This window comes from Panthera uncia, chromosome D1 (genome assembly GCF_023721935.1).
Source record: "Panthera uncia isolate 11264 chromosome D1, Puncia_PCG_1.0, whole genome shotgun sequence".
Taxonomy (NCBI): domain Eukaryota; kingdom Metazoa; phylum Chordata; class Mammalia; order Carnivora; family Felidae; genus Panthera; species Panthera uncia.
The window spans coordinates 17,016,964-17,043,209 of NC_064808.1; the positions used below are offsets into that span (position 1 = coordinate 17,016,964).

Consider the following 26,246-nt stretch of genomic DNA (forward strand, 5'->3'; position numbering starts at 1 on the left):
TGTATGTATGTGTGTGTGTGTGTGTGTGTGTGTGTAGTATGGACATATATATATATATACATATATATACACACACACACACACACACACACATATATATATATACACACACACACATATATATATATATATATATATATATATATATATATATATATTACCACATCCTCTTTATCCATTCGTCAGTCAGCAGACACTTGGGTTGCCTCCATACATACCTTGGCTATAGTAAATAATGCTGCAGTAAACATAGATACATATACCTTTTCAAGTTAGTGTTGTGTTTTCTTTGGGCAAATACACAGTAGCAGAATTACTGGATCATAAGGTATTTCCATTAATAACTTCTGAGGAACCTCCATACTGTTTTCCACAATGGCTGCACCAGTTTGCATTCCCACCAATAGTGCATGAGAGTTCCCTTTTTCTCCATATCCCCATGTGTCCATTGGTCACCTGTATGTCTTCTTTGGAAAAATGCCTGCTCAGGTCCTCTGCCCAGAATATTTGCTTTTCTGGTGTCCACTTTTATAAATTCTTTATATATTTTGGATATTAACCCTTTATCAAATACAGTAAAACCTTGGTGTGCGAGCATAATTCATTCCAGAAACATGCTTATGATCCATGGCACTTGTATATCAAACTGAATGTCAAGAACCGTTGGCTCATTTGTGATCATGTGACATCTGGTGTCATGTACTACTTGTACTGCAAGGCATCGCTCGTTTATCAAGTTAAAATTTATTATTAATGTTTGCTCGTCTTGCAGAACTCTTGCAGAACAAGTTACTCACAATCCAAGGTTTTACTGTATGTAATCTGCAAATATCTTTTCTCATTCAGTAGGCTGCCTTGTCATTTTACTGATGGTTTTCTTTGCTGTGCAAAAGCTTTTTATTTTCATGTAGTCCCAATAATCTATTTTTGGTTTTTTCCCCCCTACCTGAGGGGACATATCCATAAAAAAGTTGGTAAGGCTGATATCAGAGAGATCACTGCCTATGTTTTCCTCTAGTTTTATGATTTCAGGTCTCACGTTTAGGTCTCTGATCCCTTTTGAGTTTATCTTTGTGTGTGGCATAAGAAAGTGGTCCAGTTTCATTCTTTTGCATGTAATTGTTCAGTTTTCCCAGCATTATTTATTGAAGAGACTGTCTTTTTCCCATTGTATATTCTTGCCTCCTTTGTCATAGATTAATTGACCACATGAGTGTGGGTTTATTTTCAGGCTCTCTATTCTGTTCCATTGATCTATTTATTTGTCTATTTTTGTGCCAGTACCATACTTTTTTGACTATGGTTTTAAAGTATACCTTGAAACCTAGGACTGTGATACCTCCAGTTTGTTCTTTCCTAAGATTGCTTTGGCAGTTTGGGGGTCTTTCGTGGTCCCATACAAATTTTAGAATTATTTGTTCTAGTTCTGTGAAAAACACATTGGTATTTTGATAGAGATTGCATTAAATCTGTAGACTGCCTTGGGTAGTATGGACATCTTAATAACATTAATTCTACCAATCCATGAGCATGGTATATCTTTCCATTTGTTTGTGTCGCCTTCAATATCTTTCATCAGTGTCCTAGGTGAGTTTTAGTAATATGTATGTAAGCTTCACAAGACCAAACTTTTATTACTTAAAGTTTAATAAACATTGTACTACATGGAAGCTAGTTCAAAGAATACCACTTATGTAGCCAGACCCAATGCAAATGGACTCCGCGAAGCATGTCCATTTCAAGAATAAGGATTCAGAATCCAAGCCATTCTCCAAACCGTGTGGAGTTCGCTTTTTTGGAACTTTCCTCAAGCATTTCTTTCTTTTTCCGAAATACCCATTAATGTAACTAAAAAGTGTGAACCCATTACTTTTTCATTTTCTGTGCTAAGATGTTTGTCAACTGGCTTGGTTACACATATGAAGTTCTCTGAAAGGTAAGTTTTGCCATCTGTGTTTCTTTTCTGGCCATTGTTAGAATTGATTTTATTTCATCATTAGTGCCAAAAATAATTTCGTTGCATAGAGGAGGCAGGTATCAGAATACCATCTTCCTTGAATGTCAAGTACCCTAGGCAGACCTGCTGTACCTGTTAATATATAAATATATATAATTTATAATATATATTATATTATAATTATATATTTTAATTTTTATATATTTATATATTATATATATTTTATATAATTTTTTATAATTTTTATATAATTTTTATATAATTATATATTATAACTTATAATATATAAATATAACAGACCTGCTGCACCTGTTATATTTTATGTCAGGCACTGACAGTTTTACAGTGCTTTCCCTCAGAGCAGGCACCCAGGGCTTGCTCTTGGAGCTGGCTTCTCATCCTCATTCCGTGCCACTCAACAGCTCCCAGCACATTGTGAAAATAAGATCTGTCTTCCCCAGCGTCCAGGATGGGCTGCCCCTGGGCAGCTCCAGGTAGCCACCAGTGGGCACCTTCCCCAGGTCTCCAAAGACCCTGCATCCCCCATCATCTTCTCCATCTACACTCCATCACTCCCTAGATGATCTCCTGAAGGCCCAGGGTTTGAAATACTCTCTATAAACTATGACTTACAAATTTGTCTCTCCAACCTCGACCTCACCCCTGAACTTCAGGTTTGTCAATCCATCCACTTCTTGCCAACTCCCTTTGGATGGCTACTAAATATCTCAACTTAAAATGCCCCAAAACAGAACTCAGTAGGTTTCCCTCCCTGTCCACCAAAGCCTAGCCCACCCAGGCTCCTGTCTACAGGCATCTGGTCTCTGGTCATCCTTGACTCTTCCCCTACCCCATCCAACCCATTAGTGACTCTGTCAGCTGTCAGCTTTTTGTCGTTGGTGTTGTTGGTGTTGTTGTTAGTGTTTTTTAATGTTTGTTTATTTTTTTGAGAGACACAGAGTGTGAGTCTCTCTGACTCACAGAGGGGGCAGAGAGAGAGGGAGACACGGAATCTGAAGCAGGCTCTAGGCTCTGAGCTGTCAGCACAGAGCCCGGCGCAAAGCTTGAACCCATGAACCACAAGATCATGACCTGAGCCAAAGTCGGATGCTTAACCAACTGAGCCACCCAGGCGCCCCAGCTCTACTTTCAAAATAGATCCTGAATGTTTGGGCTTCTAAGCACCATTTGGTCTTTCCCGACCACTTCATCTTGTGCCTGGATTCTGACATCAGCCTCCATGCTGGTCTCCCTGTCCCCTACAGCCTGTTCTCTACCCAGCAGCCAGAGTGGTCTTGGTAACATGTAAATTTCACCGTCTCTTCCGTGTTTACTGGCTTCCCATCACACTTAGAATCAAAATCCAAAGCCCTCACCCTGGCTGGCAGCTCCTCTCCTTCCATGCCACCCTCACTCTAGCACCCTGGCCTCCTTGCTGACACTCCCACATGCCTAATGGCCCTTACTTTTGCCATTCCTTTCATCAGGAAGGCTCTTCCTGCAGACGAAATCAGGGCTTCACTACCTTCAGGTCTCTGCTTAAATGACATCTGCTCAGAAAAGGCCTTCCAAGTGCCTCTTAGCCAAAACAGCAAAGTCTCTGCCCTCGTGGAGCTTGTTTTCCTTTTGGGGACAGAGAGAGAGAGAGACCAAACAAATAAACCGAATGTCAGGCAATATCAGGTGCAGGAAGGGACGGGGAGCGGCCAAGGGTTTGCTGTTTTGTTCACTACAATATTCCCAGCACGTACAGCAGTACCTAGTACACAATAGGGGCTCAATACATACTTGTTGAGTCAATGAATGTGGGCTCACCTTTGCCATTTGCCATCAGGTATTGCTGTCACCATAGCCATTCTGCAGATATGGAAACTGAGAATCAGAGAACGGACGGGGTTTACGTCACAATCCCTCAGACCGCGATAGATCCACCACCAAAACATGGGCTCCACAGAACAGGAAATCAACAGAGAAAATAAAACCAAGAGCTGGTTCTCTGAGCAGACCGATAAAATTGGCAAGCCTCTAGCCAGGCGAAGAAAAAAAGAGAGATGATACAAATTATAAAATTACGGAAGAGGGGACATCACCTTAGTTCCCATGAACATTAGAAGGATAAGAAAAGAATACGGTTAATAATTCTGGGTCCATAAATTCAGTAACTTAGATGAAAGAGACCAAGTCCTGGAAAGACACAACCTGCCCAAACTCCTACAAGAACAGACCACCTAAATAGGCCTATATCTACTAAATAAATTGAATCCATAATTAATAACCTTCCAAAACAGAACACAGGCCAGATGCATTCACTGGTGAATTCTACCAAACATATGAGGAAGGAACTGTACCAGTTCTCAACAGTTTCTTCTAGAAGATAAAAGCAGACGGAATGCATGCTAACTCATTCTACGAAGCCAGCAGTAACCTAATACCAAAACCAAACAAAGAAAAGAAAACTGTGACCAAAAGCTACATACGGAGGCTCAGAGCAGCTTTTGTTCATAACTGCCAAAACTCGGAAGCAACCAAATGTCCTTCAGGAGGTGAACGGATAAATAAACTCAGGTGCATCCAGATACTGAAATATTATTCAACGTTACAAAGGAAAGTCTGACACCTGCTACAACACGGAGGGCATTACACGAAGCGAAATACGCTGGGGACACACACAGACACACAAAACCCAAAATAACCCCAAAAGACAAATGCTGTATGATTCCATTCACATAATAAGGTACTCAGAGTAGTCAAACTCACAGAGACAGAAAGAAGAGTGGGGTAGCAAGGGGCTGGGAGGAAAGGGGAATGGGGAGTTAGTGTTTAATGGGTGTAGAGTTTCAGCTTCAAAGGATGAGACGAGTTAAGGGATAGATCGTGGGGGTGGCTGCACGACAGTGTGAATGTATTTCATACCACTGAAGGGCACACTTCAAAATGGTCAAAACAGTACATTTTATGTTATCTGTATTTACCAAAATAAAATAAAAAAATCGGGGGGGGGGGAATGAGCTACCAAGTCATGAGAAGACATGGGGGAAGCTCACACGCATATTTCAGAGTGAAAAAAGCCAATCTGAGAAGGCGACATCCTGTATGATTCCAACGGTAGGACATTCTGGAAAAGGCAAAACTGTGGAGACAGTAAAAAGATCAATGGCTTTGAGGGGAAAGAAGGATGAATGGGCAGAGCACAGAGGATCTGTAGGGCGGTGAAGCCATTCCGTAAGATACCATAGTGGTGGATACGTGTCATTCTACATTTGACCAAACCCACCGAATGAATGTATGACACCAGCAGAACTGTAATGCCAACTATGGGCTTTGGGTGATAATAACGTGTCAACGGAGGTCCATCGATGTAATGCAGGTACCACTGTGGTATGGGGTTGTCAGTAGTGGGGAGGTTGTACATGTGCAAAGAGGGGGAATATGAGAACTCTTTGTGCTTTCCCTCAATGTTGCTGTGAACCTAACACTGCCCTAGAAAATAAAGTCTGTTGAAAAAAAAAAAAAAAGGTTTCAGAGTCCAGAGTGCAATCTCCTTCCTCGATCCCACTGTGCCTTTCTTTCATAACATAACCCTACCCTTCCCCAGGAATGGGGACACTCTGGCGGGCCCCAAAGCACAGGGGATGGCATCATTCATTTCTTCTCACATCAGCAGCTCTGTCTGCACAGGTCGTTAAACTACTCCCAGCTAACAGACGGCACTGCCAGCCGATTTGGACTCTTCCCTTTATTTTTAGGCCATTAATTAAAATCTATCATTTCACGCTTTTAACTAATAAAAGAGACAGCTGGGTGCAGCAGCAGATCACCAGATCAGGCCCATCTCTAACACACCACAGCTGTGTGACCTTGGGCAAGTCATTTCCCTTCCTCTGTTGCTGACATGCGTCTGAAAATGGTGTTCCTGCTTCCTCCCTCCTTACCACACCTGCATATTTGAAAGTGCTTCAGCTGTGATTCACAATGTGAGTCTATGTCATTAAAAAAATAAATAAATCCTCCTAAAGAGCATGTTCTGCTCGGTTTTGCTGCATGAACAGAAAAGCAGCAGAAAAGACTGGCTCCATCTTTAGATGAGGAAAACAAAGACTTGTTAGTGCCTCCCCACGATGTCAAGGAGCAGTCGCCCCCCCAGAGCAGACGGTGTGCCTGGCCTGGCTCTCGTAGCCAACCGTGTACAGAGCGCGTCCCAGAGAGAAGCTTCCCTGGCTTTGTCTCCTTTCAGGGACGAAGTTGTGTATGGGCCAGGGGTGAACCTTCTTGTGTAAATTTAAAACAACTTGAAAAAGAAAGGAAGGAAAAGGTTTGGGATGGAAAGTATCCTCGATGGCAGAAAAAGACCAGGTTGCTGTCATGAGTCACATGTGGACACAGGGCTGGCTTTGAGGCCAGAAAGTTCTGGCAGACATTGGGCTGAGTGAGCAGGAAGCTGGGGTGGTGAGAACCTGTCATCCTGTCCCCTCACATACGTGTCCCAGCCAGAGAGTGAGGGGGAAGCCAGGGGGGAGAAGAGGCATGGGGGCTGGTGCCCCATCCTGGGCTGAAACCCAAGGCTTACACCCCATCTGTCAGAACTGCAGAAAAATGAACAGTTCAGGGGTTCAGATGGCACCGGTAATGATACCCACCCTTTCTGGAATGTGGACTCCTTCCCAGGGGGTGGGCTACATACCTGATAGCCATCATCTCATCTAATCTTGACCATGAAGCCTGCAATTACAATGACTATCTTCACATAACAGGAGAGTAATAGAGTTCATTTGCCCAAACCAGTAAGTAGCTAAACAATAGCTCTCAAGTTCATCTACTGCCAAAGCTATGCTCTCCCTCCTGCATTAAACTGCACCATGATTTATAAATACCAGATGGAAAATGTGATGTAGATGGCAAGAGTGCATCCCTTTTCTACCTCGTCAACGAAAAGATGGGAGCTTGAATCCAACCGGGATGCAGAAATCATTGGACCCAATGCCATCTCGGCTGCAGGAATAGAAATAAAAGGTCTGGACTGAGGGAGGTGATGGTCCTGCCCACCTTGGCTGGAGTCAGAACACGGCCGGAGCTCTGGCCTTGGCTCTGAGGGCTGAACTATAAAAGTGTCAAGTGCAGGCTAGAGTCCCCCCAGAGGAAGGTCAAGGGAACAAGAAGTCAAGAGTCCACTAAGACCTGCATCCTCAGAGGGAGGCAGAGGTAGCCATGACCTCTCGGCAGCAGAGGGGAGGTGTGTGATGAGGGACAAGGATGTGGGACAGCAGCCTGGAGGGAAGGGGGTGATGCTTCTTCTCTGCAGGCCCACAAAGCAGATTAGGGGCAAGCAGATGAAGGGTACAAGAAAGTACATTTCAACTCAGCAGACTAAGACACTCTGACCCATCACAGCCGGCCCGGGACAGCCCGAGGCAGCAGAGGCCACGGTGGAGGCCGTTTGCCCCAATCCCCCAGACACAGTTGGGCAGATTCTCACAAGCACTTGGCAGGAAATTTGGGGTACAGATTCTGCCAAGCACTCAGTCGCCTTTAAGCCCCTTCTAGCCTTTGCAGAGCTGACCTGTTGACCCTCGCTCGCAGCAGACGATACTGACCCTCCTTATAGAGGTTTAGTGTGGTCCTGCAACTTGTCCAGGGTCACACGGTGGAGCAGAGCTGTGACTAGTACCCAGATCTTCCCCCAAATCACCCTGGGGGTGGGCAGGAGGTTAATGGAGCTCACCTGGACCACTGGCTTCCACTCTCACCTTTGGCTTCTCCAAGGCCTTCTGAGGACTAGGGAGGATGGGAACATCTCCCTTACTAACTTCCCTCAATTCCATCATGACCTCTTTACCCCGATAACTGTGGCTTTGCATCTGGACCGCATCCCGGCCACCCCGCACTGCCCTACATCATTCTGGCAGTCTCCCAACTGGCCTCCCTAACTGTGCCTCAACTTCCTCTAAAGACCAGGGACACTAGGGTGGGCATTAGAATCACCAGGGAGCTTAAAACATACTAAGACTCCTGGGGCGCCTGGGTGGTTCAGTCGGTTAAGCGGCCGACTTCGGCTCAGGTCATGATCTCGTAGTCCGTGAGTTCGAGCCCCACGTCGGGCTCTGTGCTGACCGCTCAGAGCCTGGAGCCTGTTTCAGAGTCTGTGTCTCCCTCTCTCTCTCTGCCCCTTCCCTGTTCATGCTCTGTCTCTCTCTGTCTCAAAAATAAATAAACGTTAAAAAAAAAATTAAAAAAAAAAAAAAAAAAAGAACATACTAAGACTCCTCCAAAAGTTACACATAAACGTATAGTGATCAGGCGCCCGGGTGGCTCAGTCAGTTAAGTACGCGACTCTTGGTCGCGGCTCAGGTCAAGATCTCACGATCTGTGAGATCGAGCCCTACGTCAGCTGGCAGCTCAGAGCCTGCTTGGGATTCTCTCTCTTCCTCTCTCTCTGCCCCTCCCCGACTCATGCTCTTTCTCAAAATAAATAAATAAATTTAAGAAAAAAAAGAAGTATAGTGGGGCGCCTGGGTGGCTCAGTCGGTTGAGTGTCTGACTTTGGCTCAGGTCACGATCTCACGGCTTGTGAGTTTGAGCCCCATGTCTGGCTCTGTGCTGAGAGCTCAGAGCCTGGAGCCTGCTTCGAATTCTGTGTTTCCCTCTCTCTCTCTCTCTGCCCCTCTCCCACTCGCTCTGTCTCTCTCTCTCTCTAAAAAAGAAATAAAAACATAAAAAAAATTGTTTTAAAAAGCTACAGTAATCAAAACAGCATGATACAGGCTTCAGGACAGACACATTGACCAATGGAACAGAACCAAGAGAAACAAACCTATATATCTATGGCAAACTGGTTTTCAATAAGAGTGCAGAGACTATTCAATGGGGAAAGAAATAGTCATTTCAACAAGTGGTGCTGGGATAACTGGAGGACCACATGCCAAAGAATGGAGCTGGACCCCTGCCTCACACTATGTACCCAAATTAACTCAAAATGGATCAGTGATCTAAATATAAGAGCTAAAACCATAAAACTCCTAGAAGAAAAATCAGGGGTGAATCATCATGGCCTGTGGCACTGGATTTTTAGGTATGATACCAAAAGTATGAGCAACAAAAAAAAAAAAAGCAGATAAACTGGAGTCCGGGGACAGGTTCTCCTAGGGAAGCCAGGCTTCTGTCACCCCCTCCCTGCCACCTGCTTCCTGCTGTCAGATCTCAGCAGGAGGCAGATCCCCATGCTTCCTAGCAATTGCCTTCACTGGCTCCCTCAGCCTGCTGCAGAGGGCTGGCTGGGGAGATTAAAACCATCAGTGGGCTTCCTGGTCTCCCGGAGCTCTGAACTCTGTGCAAGGCTGGGTGGAAAACACAGGAGGAGGACCGCCGTGAGCACCACGGGGTGATGCTGCGTGTCGTGCAGGGTGCCTCGTGGGTGCTGTGGGTACCTCTGTGGGTGCTATAGGGAGACACAGAGGTTGTATGGGTGCTGTCAGTGGCACCCTGGGAAGCCACGGTGGTGCTGTGGGGTGTGGTGTAGATCTCTATTGGTGTGGAAGGGTCCCGCATGGGGTGTCTTTGAGGGCACCATGGGTGCTGCGGCAAACACGTCGTCCTTGGGGCAGGAGCCCCGTGCTTAGGTCTTAATATGACTGCTTTTTAGACATGAAACCTGGAGTAATTTACAACTTCTCTGAATCCCAGCTATCCTCACCTATATAAAGCTTACTAATATCTGCCCCTTGGGGCACAGGAGGGATCAACGATTATCTACAGAAAGCATCCAGTAAATGTCACCAGGAGTGAAGTATAAACCATGGGATAAAGGCTCAGGAAGAACTGTTCACACCCAAGGTGGCCCCACGCCCCAGGGTGTCAGAACGGAGAGCTGACACAACCCAGGCCCCATTCTCGGCCCTTTTTTAGACCACGCGCAGAAAGAGGTATGTGTCTCCAGGGTAACCTCACTGTTTGGTCCCAAACACCGGGCTCTTACGTCCCAAGAGCCTGAGCCTCTTCAAGGAGGTCACCTTGGAAGGCCACATTATCCCAGGGGGCTTGCTGTTCAAAGCAAGCAGGAGTGTCCTGCAGGAGGTTTCCTGGGCATGCTATTTGCCCATTTTATAGATGAGAAAACTGAGACTCTGGAGACAAAATCACTCACCCGGAGGCAAAGAGCTACCCAAGAGCGGAGCTGGGACCCAGCTTCCATCAGTCTGGCCCCAAACCCCAGCAGACACTTCCCACAACAGCACACACCTGTCTGCCCGTTGCTTATGGTCATCTTTGTATTTTCCCTGTGACTCCACAACATGCATCTGTTTCCCAGCGAACGAGGGGGGCAAGGCTACATCACTCTGCTCCCTTGCAAACTTCTTGAAGGTAAACCAAGAACAAAAGCACCCCTGCTGCTTTTTTCTGTACTTAAAGAGATTCTCTCCTCTCAGACACGGAGCCCCATGGCTTCCCCTGATAGAGAAACATCCCTAGCAGATAGGTCCTGGGGAAGTTAAGCTTTTTCCGACGCGCTTCAGCGCCTTCTCCTGATTAAGAAAAGCGTGCGGGATCCTGGCTCTGAGATAAGGCAATGGCTTCCTGTGGGGGGCAGGGCAGGCTGCCAGGAGGCTCACGGTTGAGATTATGGCCCAGGCAGCTGGCAGGACAGGGTGGGCCGCAAGGCGCACGGGACTTCCGCTCCTACGCCACCGTTGTCTGGGGCCCCGCCTGACCTGGCTTTATCTGCCTCTGGGAGCCAGCCACCGTGCCTTGGATCCTGGCCTGAAACATCCCGGCCAGCCTGCGGCTCACTCCAGAAGTGATCGGATGAGCTCAGAGGCCAGCGGAATATCAGATCAGTGTCTAGGAAAGTGGCCGAGTGCTTCCCAACCACAGCACCAGAAGCAGCTGGAATTGCAAATGCCATCACACGGTTGGGTGCGGGACTCCCCAGTGTGTACCCCCCATTGACTCTCGCAGCAGCTTTGGGGTGCGAAGGCAGGGGGAGGGGTGTGTAGGGGAGGCTTCTGTACCTCCCTCATTTCATCTTCTCCCCAGAACAACCCCATGGATAGACGTTATGCTCCCCTTTTAGAGATCAGAAAAACAGGACCTACAGAGACTTCATGATGAGTCCAAGGTTTAAAAGCAAAAAAAAAAAACCACAACAACAACAACAACAACAACAAAACCCTCTAGGCTAAGGAAACCAATCATTTTTATGTCCTTTCAAGAAATGCAATTTCGAGGGGTGATTTGGCTTAAAGGATTTTGTTAACCTTAAGATTCAAGTCACAGAGTCACTCAAAGGAAAACATACAAGAATTGTATGTTGAATTGTATTTGAAGAGGGCTCCAAATCTCAGCCACAGCTCACTCGCTGCTGTGTGACTTTGAGCAAGTCATTTAACGTCTCTGAGGCCCGATTCTCTCCTCCCTAAGATGGAGGTGATTTTAGTGCCAAGACCACAGAGCCACTGAGAGACTGAATGCTGGTGCTTAGCACTGCGCCTGGCAGGCAGAAGCCCTCAGTCAGGGCTTCCGTTGTTGATCCGACGCTTCTGATCGGCCGGGTCCCAAACTCAGTCCATTGGCACCTCAGACTCTGTGGTCTTTCCACTGAGGGTCTGAGGCACATCCTTTGGCCAAACCTGGCAGTCAAATCTCCCCAGAGCTTTCCAACGCCCTTCCTCTCCGCAGCCCTCCCAACCCCCGACTCCCTTTCTGCCTCTCTGCTGCTTCACCACACCCATCACTTCCTCAGGTCCAGCCCTGGGCTGGGAGCCTCAGAAACTGAGGCCGCGAGGGCTGGAACAGAGTTTCAAGCCGCTGCTGCCCATTTTACTGGCGAGAAAATGAGGCCCCATGAACGAAATGGCTCATCAGGGCCCTTGAGGCACAACGGCGGCAGAGACTGGGCCAGAGGACAGATGTCCTGGCTCTTCATTCAGGAACCTTCCATCAGGCCACCCGGCCCATCACCAGTTCTGGGATCGTGGGCAGCCCCAGCAGCTCCCAGAAACCAAGAAGCGGACCAAAGACTCTTCCGTTCTCAGTTCCCTCCTGGAGGGTGAACCGTATCCAAGAGTCCTGAGATGGACGGTGGGGATGAGGGAGTCATTCCAGAAAGTTCTTTCCTTCTCACAATCCCAAGATCACGGTGCCTTCCCTTGGAGGGCTCACTGCCTCCCATGCGTCAACCCTCACTTCCTCAGACGACCCCGAGGAGCAACCGTGATGGGTGGCCGCCTCATGGGGCAGCAGCCAGCCCCAGTGAGACCCCACCTCAGCACCTGCCTCTCTCTCCTCACGCTTCAGGTGTCCTCCCCAACCCTGAAAAATGTCTGGGGTGGGGACAAGAGGGAAGCCGCCCTTTGCTTGCCCTTGTACCCCAGCATCAGCGGAAGGCTCTCTCACTGAGCAGTGGAGGGTTTGTGGGGTGGGAAGGGCAGAGGAGAGAAGATCAGACTCTCACGAGAGTAAGATGCCGCCATGTTGCCAAACCGTACCTCTTCCAATTGGTGTCTGTTCCTTCCAGGAGGGTCGGGATTCTCTTGAGGTCTCTCTCTGATGGCTTCAGGATGAACTGTGGAAGGAGAAGAGAGAGACCTAAATTTTCAAAAGGCAACGGCTCGCGGGGCATGCGGCTGCTGGGGGCGGCCTCAGTTCAGGTGCGCACCTGGCCGCCGAGGTCCTGCTCTTCTCCCCAGAACAGCCCCGTGAACAACCCCTTCTGTCTCTGCAGGCGCAGAAGCCAGACGGGCATCTGCGGCCAGAGAGACAGAACTCAGCCCCACCGAGGCTTCCAGGATGGCGTCCCCAGAGCCTACCGACCGGAGCCCGTTTTCGGCCTTCCAAAGTCAGCCCAGGAGCCTGGACAACGGGCACGTGATGACATCACACACGCTAACCACAACATCGCATCGCGTTTCTTTGCTCTTAGCTACAACATTACCAATCTGCTGTGGAAACTCTGTTTTTCCTCAGGCGGAAAAAAAAAAAAAAGGCTTTCTGAGTAATTTTGAAAACGTGAGAGACAATTAATCACTGCTTAATGAATGCAGGCTTTTTGGGGCAGACCAATACTTTCAGGATCTGGGATCCGTGAAGAGATAAATAATAGAGAGGACAGGTCTTTGGTAGTGAAAAAAAAACAACTCAGCCCCAGCGTGCAGGGGCCAGAAGTCCGGCCTCTCCCCCACTTCCTCTGTCAGTTTGACGAAGAGTCCCCAGGTCACAGGACAAGGATCAAATTCGCCACGTCCAGGCCACATACCTGCCAGCCAAGGCTGAGGCCAGTCCCGGGGGGGTGGGGGGCGGGGACCGGCTTGTGCACACGCACGGCTGAGGAACAAAAGAGCAAAACTTACAGCAGAGACGGGATAGCCGAGCCCCCTGACCCCCAAACCTCCCAGACTCCTTCCGCTCTCAAGGACCAGCCCACACAGTAGAAGGCCTGGTCAAATTTCGTGTGGTCTCAGATGATGACAACAATCCCGAAACCCTCTACAATCCTGTGGGACAGTATCCCCACTTTGGGGACGACGGCCATGAACCCAGAGGAGTCAGATAACTTGGCCAAGGTTGTAAGGGCGAGACGGGGCAGAGCCAGGACTAGAAGCCAGGTCCGTGGGAGGTCAAACCTGCTATAGCGGGAGAGCAATGAATTCTGGGTCTACGCCACAGATCCCAGCTCCATGCACCTCACGCATGGATGAGGTTCCCAGAACTCCCCGCGAACTGATGGGGAACAGGGCTTGGCCAGAGGATGTGGCCTCATTGGGGCCATCTTTGCCTCAGATGCCCACCCAGGCAGAGTTGGCCCTGGGAACCTCATGTATCATGGACCAGACCGAGGCTACAATCAGAGGAATCCATGATCTGTATGCATGCACATACACGTGTACGTCCACAGACACGGACGTACGGGGAGGGATATGGAAGTATACGCACATATTTTCCACTTGTAATTACGAAAGTGAAAGTTCTTCCTTATCCGTTGCAAAACGTCCGTAACATGACCTGGTAGGCTTTACTCCCTGTAATCACACGTGTGCGGGAGCATGCGCCCGTGTGGGCCCACGGGACCCTGCACACATGGGACCTTGCCGCCCACGGTTTCCCCCCCCCCCCCCCCCGGCCCCCCGCTAACAGGACCACCACGTCTCCGTATGGCTCTAAGGATATCTAGATCTTCCTGAGTTTTCTTCACAGCTGCTCAGTGTCTCCTAGCAGGTGCGGACAGTACCTATTTACCTGCCCCACCTTCCGTATAGGGCATGTTTCCATTTCCAGCCATTGCAAGCTTGTGGCCATGATCCCTTGCCTGCTTACGTCACCGTGTGGGAATGTTGGTGCAAGTCCGCAGCCCGGACGCCTGGACGTGGGATGGCTGGACCGGGGCTCTGGACGTGGCCACATGTTGAATAGATTCTGACAAACAGCCTTCCCCGAACACTGGATCAACTCCCCTCCAATAGCAGGGCAGAAAGAGCTCCTTTTCTTGGATGCAGATTTGAACCCAGGGTTCTGCTGCCTGTAGAGTTTCTTTTCCGATCACCTCCCAGATGGCTGGGAGGCCAAGTACCCTGGACAAAGGGAGGAATTTATTTCTTGGCCCCCCGCAGATGGCCACTGTTCCACTGCCTGGGGACATGTCTGAGGAACTCGTGCCCACCTGAGCCGGGAACTACATTTACGGGCTCAGAGCTGATAATGAGCTTTTATGAGCTCTGGGGACCACGGGGAACACGTATTAATGTCAAGTGTGCCCATCAGCCACGCAGCCCAGGTGAATGTCACCCATTAACGAAATTAAAGGCTGCAGCCCCATCAGGAAGAAGCTGCAGGCTGCGTGTCAGGCAGTGTGGGCAGGGCCTGTCAATAATAAAATTACTTTACGGGTTTTGCACTCCTGAGCCTGAAGCTGTCTCCCTCTCCGATGGAATTCTGCCTTCCTGCAGTCTGAGAGGAGATTAGTTTATTACCAGTCTGCCAGGAAAGGCAAAATCCAGCACTAATCCTAATTCCCATTTAAGCAAATCTGCATTATGTGAAGGAAACCAGCTGGGCTTGGAATTTCTTCCCCCCTCCATCCCCTGAGATCTCATTCCATCCCCCTCCTCTCCACAGGAGGGGGGGGGGTCACCACAGATGTCAGAGCGGGAGCCCTCCTGGGACCAGGGAAAGAATCCCATGGTTTCGGGGCCAAGAGGGGGACGGGCCTGGGTGACAAGAGGCTGCGTTGAAAGTTGGTAGTGCTCGCCGCTGACCCGGCTGTCTCAGGCTCTGGGAAGAAAAAGCCAGCACCCTCCCGGGCCCCAGACTTGCTCCTTCTTTGAACAAAGATGCCTTGAAATCCTGAGTCCACTTCTGACTAGCTCTGTCACCTTGAGCACGTGACCACCCGACTTCAGGCTGCAACTCCTCATCCGGGAAACAGCTAACAACAGCCGATCCCTCATACGATGGTGTGAGGGTTACACGGAAAATGTACCCACGGGACACCAGAGATCCTGGCACACAGCACCCTACTTCTTGAATTAAGACTCATCGGGGGCACCTGGGTGGCTCAGTCCTTAAGCATATCTGACTTGGGCTCAGGTCATGATCTCACGGTTCCCGAGTGTGAGTCCCACATGGGGTGAGCTCAAGCCCTACTTTGGGTGAGCACGAGCCCTGCTTTGGGTGAGCCCCGCTTCTCTCTCTCTCTCTCTCTCTCTCTCTCTCTCTCTCCCTTATGGGATTCTCTCTCTGCCCCTTGCTCACTGGCGCCCTCCCTCTCTCTCTCTCTCTCTCAAAAAAAAGACTCCAGTTATAATCACACCATTATTTTACTGCCTAATTTAGTTAATCATAACATGGCCCTTTTCCTACAATGCGTCCTGGTTTCAGAGACCTTAAAACATAAAAAATCAAATAAAATCCACAAAATATAGAGCTCAATCAAGGGCAGCGAACGTAATATTATTAGCCAAGTTCCCCCCACTGTCTTAAGGTCTAGCTCAAAACTCAGATCTTCTTTCTTCCAAACAAAGCAAAGCTGTTCTGTGTGAGGGAAACCAGCTTTTTTGTAAGCTTTTTTTGTAAGAAAAAGCCTGAGAGCTACTTCAGTGTCCTCGATGAGACCCAGTGTCCTGGATGAAGAGACTTTAATATCTACCTAGATGTTTCCCGCTCTATTTTTAAATTGAGACGGAACATACATACACATGGGTGCACGTGCCATGAGGACACAGCCTACTGACTTTTCACAAACAGAGCACCTTGCGTAACCGACACCGAGATCAGAGACTCCTATTTTCCCGCCATTGTTTCTCTTCCATCCCAGGTCTCCCAAGTCGCCTATGACTCTCCTCTGCCATTGCCCCTCACTGCCCCTGCCTGTCCCTGCCTGGCTGAGCCTTATCGCTGCCTGCCTGCTTACCGCAAACGGGCTCCTGGCTGGTCCGCTAGCATGTGGCCTTATTCCCTCCAACCTGCCCTCTGGCCTGCTGTCAGACTGAGCCCATTCATGTGTCTCTCTCTTGCATCGGTGGGTCCCCTGGCTCCCCTTTGCCAACACATGGGGCCTTTGCTCATCTGAGCCCCAGTTGCCTTTCCCAGCCCATCCACAGGTCCACACCAATATGCACAGACCCCACAGTGAAACTGAACTCACCTGGACCCACACACCCCACCAACCTCACTGCTCTTCATTCTGCCTGGAAGTCCCTTTTTCCTTTTATAACCCTGAAGTACACCTCCCCTCCCACTCCCCAAACCACCTGGCAAACTCCTACTCATCCTTCAAAACCTTCCTTCAGTATCTCCTCGGAGAAACCTTCCCAGACCTCCACAGGCACAATTAGTCACTGCTCTCTGGGCTCTGATAACCATTTACGTGTATAGGTGGTAAAGTCAAAGTCAACATCACACACAGCACGGTATATATTTTGTTCCATATGATTTTTCTCATCTACCAGACTATGAGTTAAGGATGGGGACAGTATCTTACTCCCTCTGGGGTCTCAGCTCCTGACTCAGCAAATAACAGCCGGATGGGTGGACAGCTGCTAGGATGGACAGAAGGATGGATAGATGGATGGATGGATGGATGAGTAGAGAATGGATCTATAAAAAGCACTTGAATAGTGGGAAAGAGGAACTAGGTTATAGTTGGTTGCAGGGATGGATGGATACTAGCAGGGATGGAAAGACGAATGGATAGATGGACGCGGCATGGATGACAGATGGACACGGCATGGACGGACAGATGGACGCGGCATGGATAGACAGATGGACGTGGCATGGACGGACAGATGGATGCGGCATGGATGACAGATGGACGCGGCATGGACGGACAGATGGACGCGGCATGGATGACAGATGGACGCGGCATGGACGGACAGATGGACGCAGCATGGATGATAGATGGACGCAGCATGGATGGACAGATGGACATGGCATGGATGGATAGATGGACGCAGCATGGATGATAGACAGATGCAGCATGGATGGACAGATGGACACAAAATGGATGGACGCAGCATGGATGATATATGGACACAGTATGGATGGACAGATGGACACGGCATGGACGGACAGATGGACGCGGCATGGATGACAGATGGACGTGGCATGGACGGACAGATGGACGTGGCATGGATAGACAGATGGACGCAGCACGGGTGGACACATGAACGCAGCATGGACGGACACATGGATGCAGCATGGACGGACAGATGCACGCAGCATGGATGATAGATGGATGCAGCACGGATGGACAGATAGATGCAGCATGGATGGACAGATGGACGCATCATGGATGGATAGATGGACGCAGCATGGATGGACAGATGGACGCATCATGGATGGATAGATGATAGCAAGGACAGATGAACACAGGGACGGACAGAAGGGCAGGTAGAAGGTGGATGGATCCATAAAAGAATGGGTTAAACAAACCGTGGGAAGACAGAACTGTGTTAATGGGAGGAAGAGGGGGAATGGACGAGTCCACCGCTTCTATCACTTTCTCGGGACCCTGAGGGGTTGAGCCTCTTGCAGCCACGGACGGTGCCTTGCTTTCGTCCTCCAGAGTTTACGGATCAGAGCAGTGGGCACCGGCAGCCCCCAGCTCCTCCCCACCTCACCTCACCACTCCAGCCGTGGACCCGCAAGGTGAGGCCTCAGGAATGAGGGGTCCGAGTGACCTCTTGCCTTGGTCTTGAGCCAGGTGGTGAAGACCAGTGCCACAAGGAGATCAAAGCTTTCCGATGTCTGAGTCCAGCCCCAGTCTGCAGGGCGGGTGGTGTGCCCGCCGTGTGCCAGGTCTGTGATAGGCCGGGTTTGGAGTGGATGGACGGCTGCTGATACCCTTTGCAAAGGCTCCTCTGCAAAGCTGCCATTCGGGGACCCTAAAATGGCCGAAGGGCCAGGCTAAGCGGACAGGACAGCAGCTTTTGGAGGGCTACCTTACCCATGAGTGGGCTCCCGTGGGAACCGATCCGCCACCAGAGCCTGCCGTCTGTCTGCAACGAGGGGCGGGACTGGTGGTAGGTGGGGAGCCCTCAGTGGTCCGGAGATCAGGCTTTCGTGTCCCACAGGCCCGGGTTTCAATCTGTTTTGCCACTTGCCACCCGGGTGACCTTGGAAAAGTTCCTCATCCCTCTAAACCTCAGGTTATATGCCTGCAAAAGTGTGGACCATCAGAGTCCCACCTCACCGGCCTGAGCTGGGGATTAGACGAGTTAGCGGATTCCCAAGAGTAAGCGATTCCCACGGTGCCCGGCCCAGGCAAGTAAGTGCTTGACGCACAGAGGACCCGGGAATTACGTCATACAGAATCTGCCGCCACTTTCTGTAAAACGGGTAGTGCCCGTGATCAGTAGTTCCAGGTTACATTCTTCAGGCCCTCCCGTCTCTCCCTCGGGGGTCTGCACAAAGAACAGATGAAGTCTACGCACCGTACCCACCCTCACGCTTAGCTCCCAACAGCTTGCTAACGTTTTAAACATTAAGCCCCCGTGTTGAAGATCGCTGATTCAGAGTTGACGTCCTAGAATCCCAAGTCAGTAGGATTCTAGAGGAGGTGGAAAGCTGGGATGTCTTCCTGGAAGAGGAAGCAATGAAAGAAGGGAGGGAGGGTGGGAGGGAGGTGATCAGCCCAAAGAGGAGTATTTCTCCGGCTTCCTGCTAGCAATGCCTCTCTCCCTTGCTATGTACTCAGCTCACCGTCTTTCTTTCTTCCCAACCCCCTCCCCACCCCCTCTCTGCCTCTCTCTTCCTCTGCCTGCCCCCCACGTTAGCCACCCTACACCTCTACCTGGCCCCTAGGTGGAACAGACATCCTTCTGAGCCCTGGGACCACAAAGACTTTTGGTCTTGTGCCCCAAGAAGGGGCAGCATCCTCAGTGAGACCCCGAGGCCGCCGGGGGCCCCTCTCCCCACACGGATGCCAGGCCACAGGATCCAGGCTGGGCCACTGCCAGCCAGATGCATCGCTTGTTGACAGATAACAGCGCTGCAGTTTATGGCTCCATAGCCAAGCCAGGGCTTTGTTTTGCTTTGTTTTAAATTAGCAATGCAGGGGGTTGATGTGGAGGTGGGGGAGAGGGAGAGGAGCCAAGACAAGTTCAGGATGAGTTCCCGCTGGGTCCTGTGACTCCAGGATCCACCCGCCCACAGCCCTTAACGAAGCTGCCCTACCCGCTTTAGCTTAGGTCTCTACCTCCTCCCCACCTGCCCCCGTCTCCCTGGGAGAGTGGGGGAGGGAGAGCGTGGGGGAGGGAGGGCGCTTCCGCTTCTCTGTGTCACCAGCCCTGTCATTCGGCCCCACCACCCTCTGTTCCCATAATGAGACCCAGAATGGGCCTGCTAATTGTGCCCCAGGGTCACAGTGGGGCTGAGGCAAGCCCTGACATCCTCAGAAAGATTGGAATTTTTTTTTCTTGGGGACCGGGGGGTCCCCATCTTGCGTGAAACTGGGCATAGAGCGGTAGACCCCGGCACTGCTGGCGAGGGTCTCTGGGGGGCCTGCCCAGTGGGCGAGGGACTCCCAATCCGAGCCCTTAGCTCTGGGTGGCTCGGGGACGGTGGCAGGACCAGGGAGGAGGGCATGTACAACCCCGTAAATTAACACATTGAGCCGCTTATTCTCTGTGCAACCATCCATAGTAACCAGCTCCTCTGTCCCCACGTCCCCATCAGGTCTGGGGGTTCCTGAAGACGGACGGCACGGGCCAACCAGGGTCTCCGGTGCCCTCCCCAGGAGCACCTGCGGGAGACAGACACCTCTGTGATGCTCAGCTGAGCATGAAGAATGTGGGGCCCGCGGGAGCCTGAGACCCCTTGTCCCCAGTGGCCACAGCCTTGCACTTGCGAACCCCTTCGTCCTGTCAGGGAGCATCTTCTTTTCACCGGAAGGAGGCAAGACCAGAGCTGTCCATCCACTGCAGCTCTCTTTCCTTTTGATTTTCGCTCTTCCTACGCTCTTCCCATTTCTCAGATGGGGAAAAGTGAGCCTCAGCCACAGCGGCTTGATGTAGCTGAACATGGGTGCATTGTTCAGAGACGAGAAAACAGAAGGCGTAAGCGATTCTCTCGACAATGTCTGCCAAGTGAGGCTCACCCATTCTCACGAGGGGGTCCCCACAGACCCTCCAGGCAAGTGCCCAGCATCCTGGACCTGGCCATTTGGTGCCAAAGGGACCCGGAGGAGGAACCTAATGGTTTAAGGGACCCATCTCTGATGATGGAGCCCGGCCTGCCTGCCTCGGTTCCACTGTGCCATCTGCATGAACGAGAAATGAAAGAGGTGAACTTTATAACTCTCCCAACCAAGCGGCTCGTGTCCTCCTCACTAGCTAAGGAAGGAGATGATGCTCAGAGAGGTCCAGCCGTTTGTCTACAGAGCTGAACCCGGCCAAGGGGAGACGAGAACCCACGATTTTGTTTGCAGCCAAAGTCCCCGGAGCCCCTTGGCTGAGTCCAGCCTGCGCTGGGCTGTCCCCATAGGGTCTGTCCTCCCGAGGACGCATCTGAGAGGTTCTCAGGCCAAAGATACCTGGGGTTTCAAAGATTTCTAAAACAGCCCAGTGCTTCTAGTACGTGGCTCAAGAATAGCAGACGCCGTCTTAGTGCTGAAGTTGACTTTGGTATGAATTGTGTCTCAACATGTTCCAGACCTTGAACTCCACATGGGTCCACGGTGTGGTCTCACACACACAGGAGTGCCTGTCCGAGGATATGCCGCCTCTGAGAGAAGCAGTTTTAAAAAGCCACACGATGGTAATAGAGATGTTTCCAAACTGGCCACCCTGCAGCCAGTAAGGAAGCCAAAAGCTAAGAACTCGTAACTGGAGCTGAGGGAAGGGGCCAGCCCCACAACCAGCAGCCGCTTTCCTCCGAGAAACACGGGGCTCCGGGCCTCGTAATTCAGACTTTATAGTCCACTGGGTTGCAGTGGGATCTGGGGAAAAGGGCATCTCACGTCTCTGTAATTCTCCCCCACTCAAGTCCATGTAAATATATTCTAATGCAGAAAAAGCGTCTGCAGGAGGTAAGACCACAGAGCCATTAGCATTTTGATGGGTTTTCCCAACACATGGAACAAGAGTGGTTTAAAATTCATAGTGTGGAAATTAATCAGGGTCAGGCCTCTCCCTCCCCAGCTTGAGGTGGCCCAGAACTTTTTACTCCTTTAGATTAGGAAAGAAAGTTAGGAAGTCAGTCAGTCCTACAGTGAAGAGACAAGACGGTTTTCTAGACTGAACGTGGAAAGCCCCCTAAACACAATGATTCCACAGAATCAGCGATAAGGGCAGAGAAAAAGATCTGACATGGCTTAGGCGTGGAGTCCTTCCGGCCGAGCCCAGGAGAGAAGTCCTGCTTACTCCTAACAGCACATGAGTCTCTCTCGCCACTGACAAAGGCCAGGCCTCTTACCACCCATCCCGGAAGAATGTGCCACAGAGCAGGTGCTTAGAGGAGAAGGATCAGGAAGACAGGAAACTCAGCGAATCCCTGATCTCAAGAAGTTCAGGAGAGAGGGTGGGCGGGGAGAAATTGACAAATCCAAGAAAATGTGCAGGGAGACAAGTCCAGCTGCCCTGGCACCCTGAGGAGGTGGCAAATCTGGGGCAATCCTGGTCCCTCCTCAAAACTTCCTTCTGAAAATAGATATGAGGTAATATTATGCAGAAGGCAAGATGCACAGTTTTCCAGAGTGTGGTCCGAGAGAACATACAGATGTTGTTAACCTAAATGACCCCCAACTTGGAAACCAGGCGAGGAGAGGAGGGTCTTTGTTCAAGCATTGATTAGTAGGCCCACCAAGGATTCTTTAATGATCTAGAGGATTCTAGAGAAATGTAACCTTGACTCATGTAAAGCGGCGTGAGAACTTGTAATAGATTAGATTTTTTTTTTCGGTCTGATAGAGAAGATAACCCCAAAGGTTATGATTTTTATTGTAGATTTGTAGATCTCATAGGATTTCTGAGTTTTAGAAAATTATACTTTGATGGTACATACCCAATTAAACACACACACACACACTGCACAGGGAAAAAACGGGAAAGAAATATAGCAAAATCTTACCAATAGGTATCTTTTGGTCGTTGGCATATGTATGCGAGTGAGTTCCATAATCAGAAAAAAAGTGATAAATGTTGCTTTTAAAATGGAGAAACACCCACCGGTCTGTGATTCCTCTAGCAGGAGCTGGTGCACAGCGTTTGCCTTAAGGCGCTTTATGTGGATTATCTCACTAAGGCCTCCCCACTGCCTAATGAGAAAGGTACTATGACCCCATTCTACAGATGTGAGGAAATGGATACACAGGAAGTTAGCCTCAGGTCACAGGTACAGGCAGTAAGAGCCAATCTAAACCCCAGGCAGCGAGGCCCCGGAGGCCGCCTGTGTAACCACCCTGCCAGACCTCTGCCTCCCAAGGGGAAGAGGAAGGAGTAAACACATCTGCCGGGCTGTCAAGGTCAGGCGTGGAGAAGACGGTGCTCCCACCCCCTCCCAGGGCTCGCAGTGTGCTGGGAAGCCGGGCGCAGGCCTCTCCAGCCTCGAAATGAATTCGCATGTGTCTCTCCCACACTTGCAGGCTGGGAACCGGTCTTCTCCGGTCTTGGGCCTCCCATCATCTTGGGAAGGGGCACACTGGGGGCGGGGCAAATGAAAGCCCTCACCTCTCAACCTGCCCTACAGCATGGCCTCTAGTGAAACCGGTTTCTGTGCTCTAACAGCCGCTAATTAACAGTTCCCTCCATCGCTCTCTTCGCCCACACAGTTGCTGCAGAACAGCTTCAGTTACCTAGACCATAAAGCGAAGGGCAGCCACGCTTCAGCAAAGACAGGGTTCATTGTGTAGAAAAGGACCTCTAGGAGACCTGGAGGCCGTGGGTTCTGCCTCCAAGTCACCGCGTGACCTTGGGCAAGTCACCAAGCCTCCCTGGGCCACGTCACGTCGCCTTTAAAAGGGGCAGGGAGACCCATTGTGCTCTGATGCCCCAGATGTTTGGCCAGCGTCGGTCTTGCTTTCGCCGCCGGGGTGTTTTACATGCCGTGGGCGTGAAGCCACACCAGGGACCCACGCCTACTGAGTCTCACTAAAGCTCTTCATGTGGCAGGTCACTGCCGACTAAGCCTGTGCGGAAATTAGGTTTTGAGGGAGGAATACCATGTGATCTCCGAAAACCAAACTGGGGTGGGGGTGCTGCAAAAGGCAGAATGCAGGGAGTGGGGAGAGATTTAAATAGGGCCCTTGAGAGACCCCCAAAACCACCACATCTGTGGACACGGAATGGTCACAATTTGTTAGTTTTTTTTTGTTTAGGTCAAATACGTTTCCCTAGGTGTCCAACCACCTGCAAATTCAGGCAGGATTATTTGGGTAAATACTGTGTTTGCAAAGCTTCCAAATAAAAAGCCCCATTTTCCTTGATTTAACAATAAATATCTATCCAGCCTTTACCTATGGCTGTGAGGAAGGTAGGAGAGAGGATAATTCAGAAATGTCAGCTGCTAAATAAGTGTCAATATTGAAAGACACATCTCTAGGTGATTAATTAAGATCAATGAGCAAGAGAAACACAGGCAAGCTCTTACAAAGACAGAAAATGATTCTGCTAACGAAAGTATTTTAGCAGACGTGGTTACTTCTGATTCCTGGATGAGTTACTGTCCCTTTCAGGCTCTACAGTTTCATTATCTATCACCCAATGGCCTGTGATTCTCAAAATGGGTTTCCCAGGGCATCAGAAGCTGTCAACGTGGAGAGAGAACTTGGGGCGGATGGCACAGCCCCTATGACTCCTCCAACAGGGCAGCTCCATGCTGAGTGGTTTCTTGCAGGCTCCGTGTGGAACTTTCTTTGAGTTCTATGGCTACAAGTTGAATGCCACTAGACTAAATCAGCCCAGGTCCTTTTCACTTTAGTATCTATAGTCCCCAAGGTGGTACCTTGGTTAAGAACCCCAAGGCAGGGGCGCCTGGGTGGCTCAGTTGGTGAAGCATCCGACTTCGGCTCAGGTTCATGAGTTCAAGCCCCGCGTTGATTCTGTGTCTTCCTCTCTCTCTGCCCCTCCCCCACTCATGCTCTGTCTCTCTCTCAAAAATAAGTAAACATTAAAAGAAGAAAGGAAGTGCAAGCCATACTGGTAGCCAATTTTTTTCTTTTAACGTAAAGGCATCATGGCAACCTACGTGCAACATCACTTGGGGATAGAACGCCTCCAATTCTGGAACGGGGAACCCTCTGTGCCAGGCAACGAGCCCCCATCCCTAGGCAAAGGGTCTGCCAAGACAGATCCTAAAACCACCATAAGAACTGGCAGGGCCTGAAGAGGGGCGCTTGCATTGTCCCAGGTACTTTTGTTCGCTCAGTCCCCATAGCAACCTCATGCAATAGGGGTTGATCTTCCCTCCACTTTGCATGGGAGAACCCTGAGCATCGGAGAAGTTGGGTAACATGTCCAGGCCCACAGGCTCCTAAGGCAGGATTCAACCACAGCACCCTGCCTCTTAATCACTTAGAAGGCCACAGAATGGAAGGGGATCCGGGGACCAACTGGTCCCTCGCATCCATTTTAGAATGGGTGACTGGGGCCCAGGGAGGGTAAAGGGACTCGACTAAGGTACAAACAAGGAGTTGGTGGCAAAGCAGGATTAAAACTCAGACTCCCTCCTGAAGTCTCGTCTGCCCACTCTGCCGTTAGGCCACTTGGGACAGCACGGCTTGGTGGTCAAAGCTTCGCTCGAGTGCAAGACCCTACTCTGCCACCCATACACCCTGTGACACCCCGCTCGTCGCGCCCCTAAAACGGGCATGGCATTCACACTTGACCTGCAGGGCTGTTGCAGGGGGTGCAGTAGGACAGTGTGTGTATGTGGTATGTTCTCAATGAATTCTAGCTCTCTGTCGATAGAAGCCAGGGCAGGCAGGGACAGAAGAGGACACAGAATGAAATGGATCCTTTTCTTTTTTTTTTTTTCCTTTAAGTAGGTTTCATGCCCAGCACAGAGCTCACCACCCTGAGATCAAGACCTGAGCTGAGATCAAGAGTCAGACACTTAACCAAATGAGCCACCAGGCGCCCCTGAAGTGGATCCTCTGGGTGGATTCCAAGCAGGAAACACAGGGTCTCTGTCCTGATCCCACCACCCCTCCCCCATTAGCAGCATCAAACTAACTGCTGCCCCCCATTTCCTCAGTCACCTCTGCGGGGGAGACATCTGGGAGAATTAAGAGGAACAAGTCCAAGTCAGATGCCATGACATGATGTCTCCCTTAAGTCAAGAGTGAATCATCCTCTTGAACTTTCTATTTTCTCCTGACCTTGTGTTAATTCCTAGTTCAAAATAAAATGATGTCTCTTCAGTACCAGGAAAAGGCTACAAAGTAATTTCAGGTCAGCACGCCGTCTGGGTAATGAGACTGAATCCATTCAACTGCACAGTCAGGGAATTGAAGATGTGGAAAGAACCTTATCTCAGAGCATCTGAAATACCGCATTAAAAAATGATGATCTCTCTAAGAGTAAACCGGTAGCCTTGCCTCTGCTGGGAGGCAGGAAACTGAGGCCCAGAGAGGCTGAGCGACTTGGCCCCTGTCACACAGCCACGGAGCCGGTTGGTAAAAGAGGCAGGCAGGGGGAGAACCAGGTCTCCCGACCTCATGGCTCTGCTGGCACTCAGGGGGTGCAGGGTGCAGGGGGAGGGGGAACGAGAGAGCCGGAGAGGGGCACAGAGGCAGGGGAGTCTGGGTGTGAGTACAAGTGCACACAGTTGAGAAAGCATGAGCCCCTGAGGTGGGGGGAAAACCTCTGGG

The 26,246-nt window shown here is 50.3% G+C and overlaps 1 long non-coding RNA gene across 1 annotated transcript in view; it reads right to left on the minus strand.

Moving 5' to 3' along the window:
• LOC125912902 (uncharacterized) overlaps positions 1-26,246 on the minus strand; it is a 129,442-nt gene that overhangs the window by 83,851 nt on the left and 19,345 nt on the right. Inside the window, exon 2 of the long non-coding RNA XR_007454867.1 lies at positions 12,436-12,512. This is a non-coding gene — a long non-coding RNA (uncharacterized LOC125912902). The remainder of the gene's footprint in view (positions 1-12,435; positions 12,513-26,246) is intronic.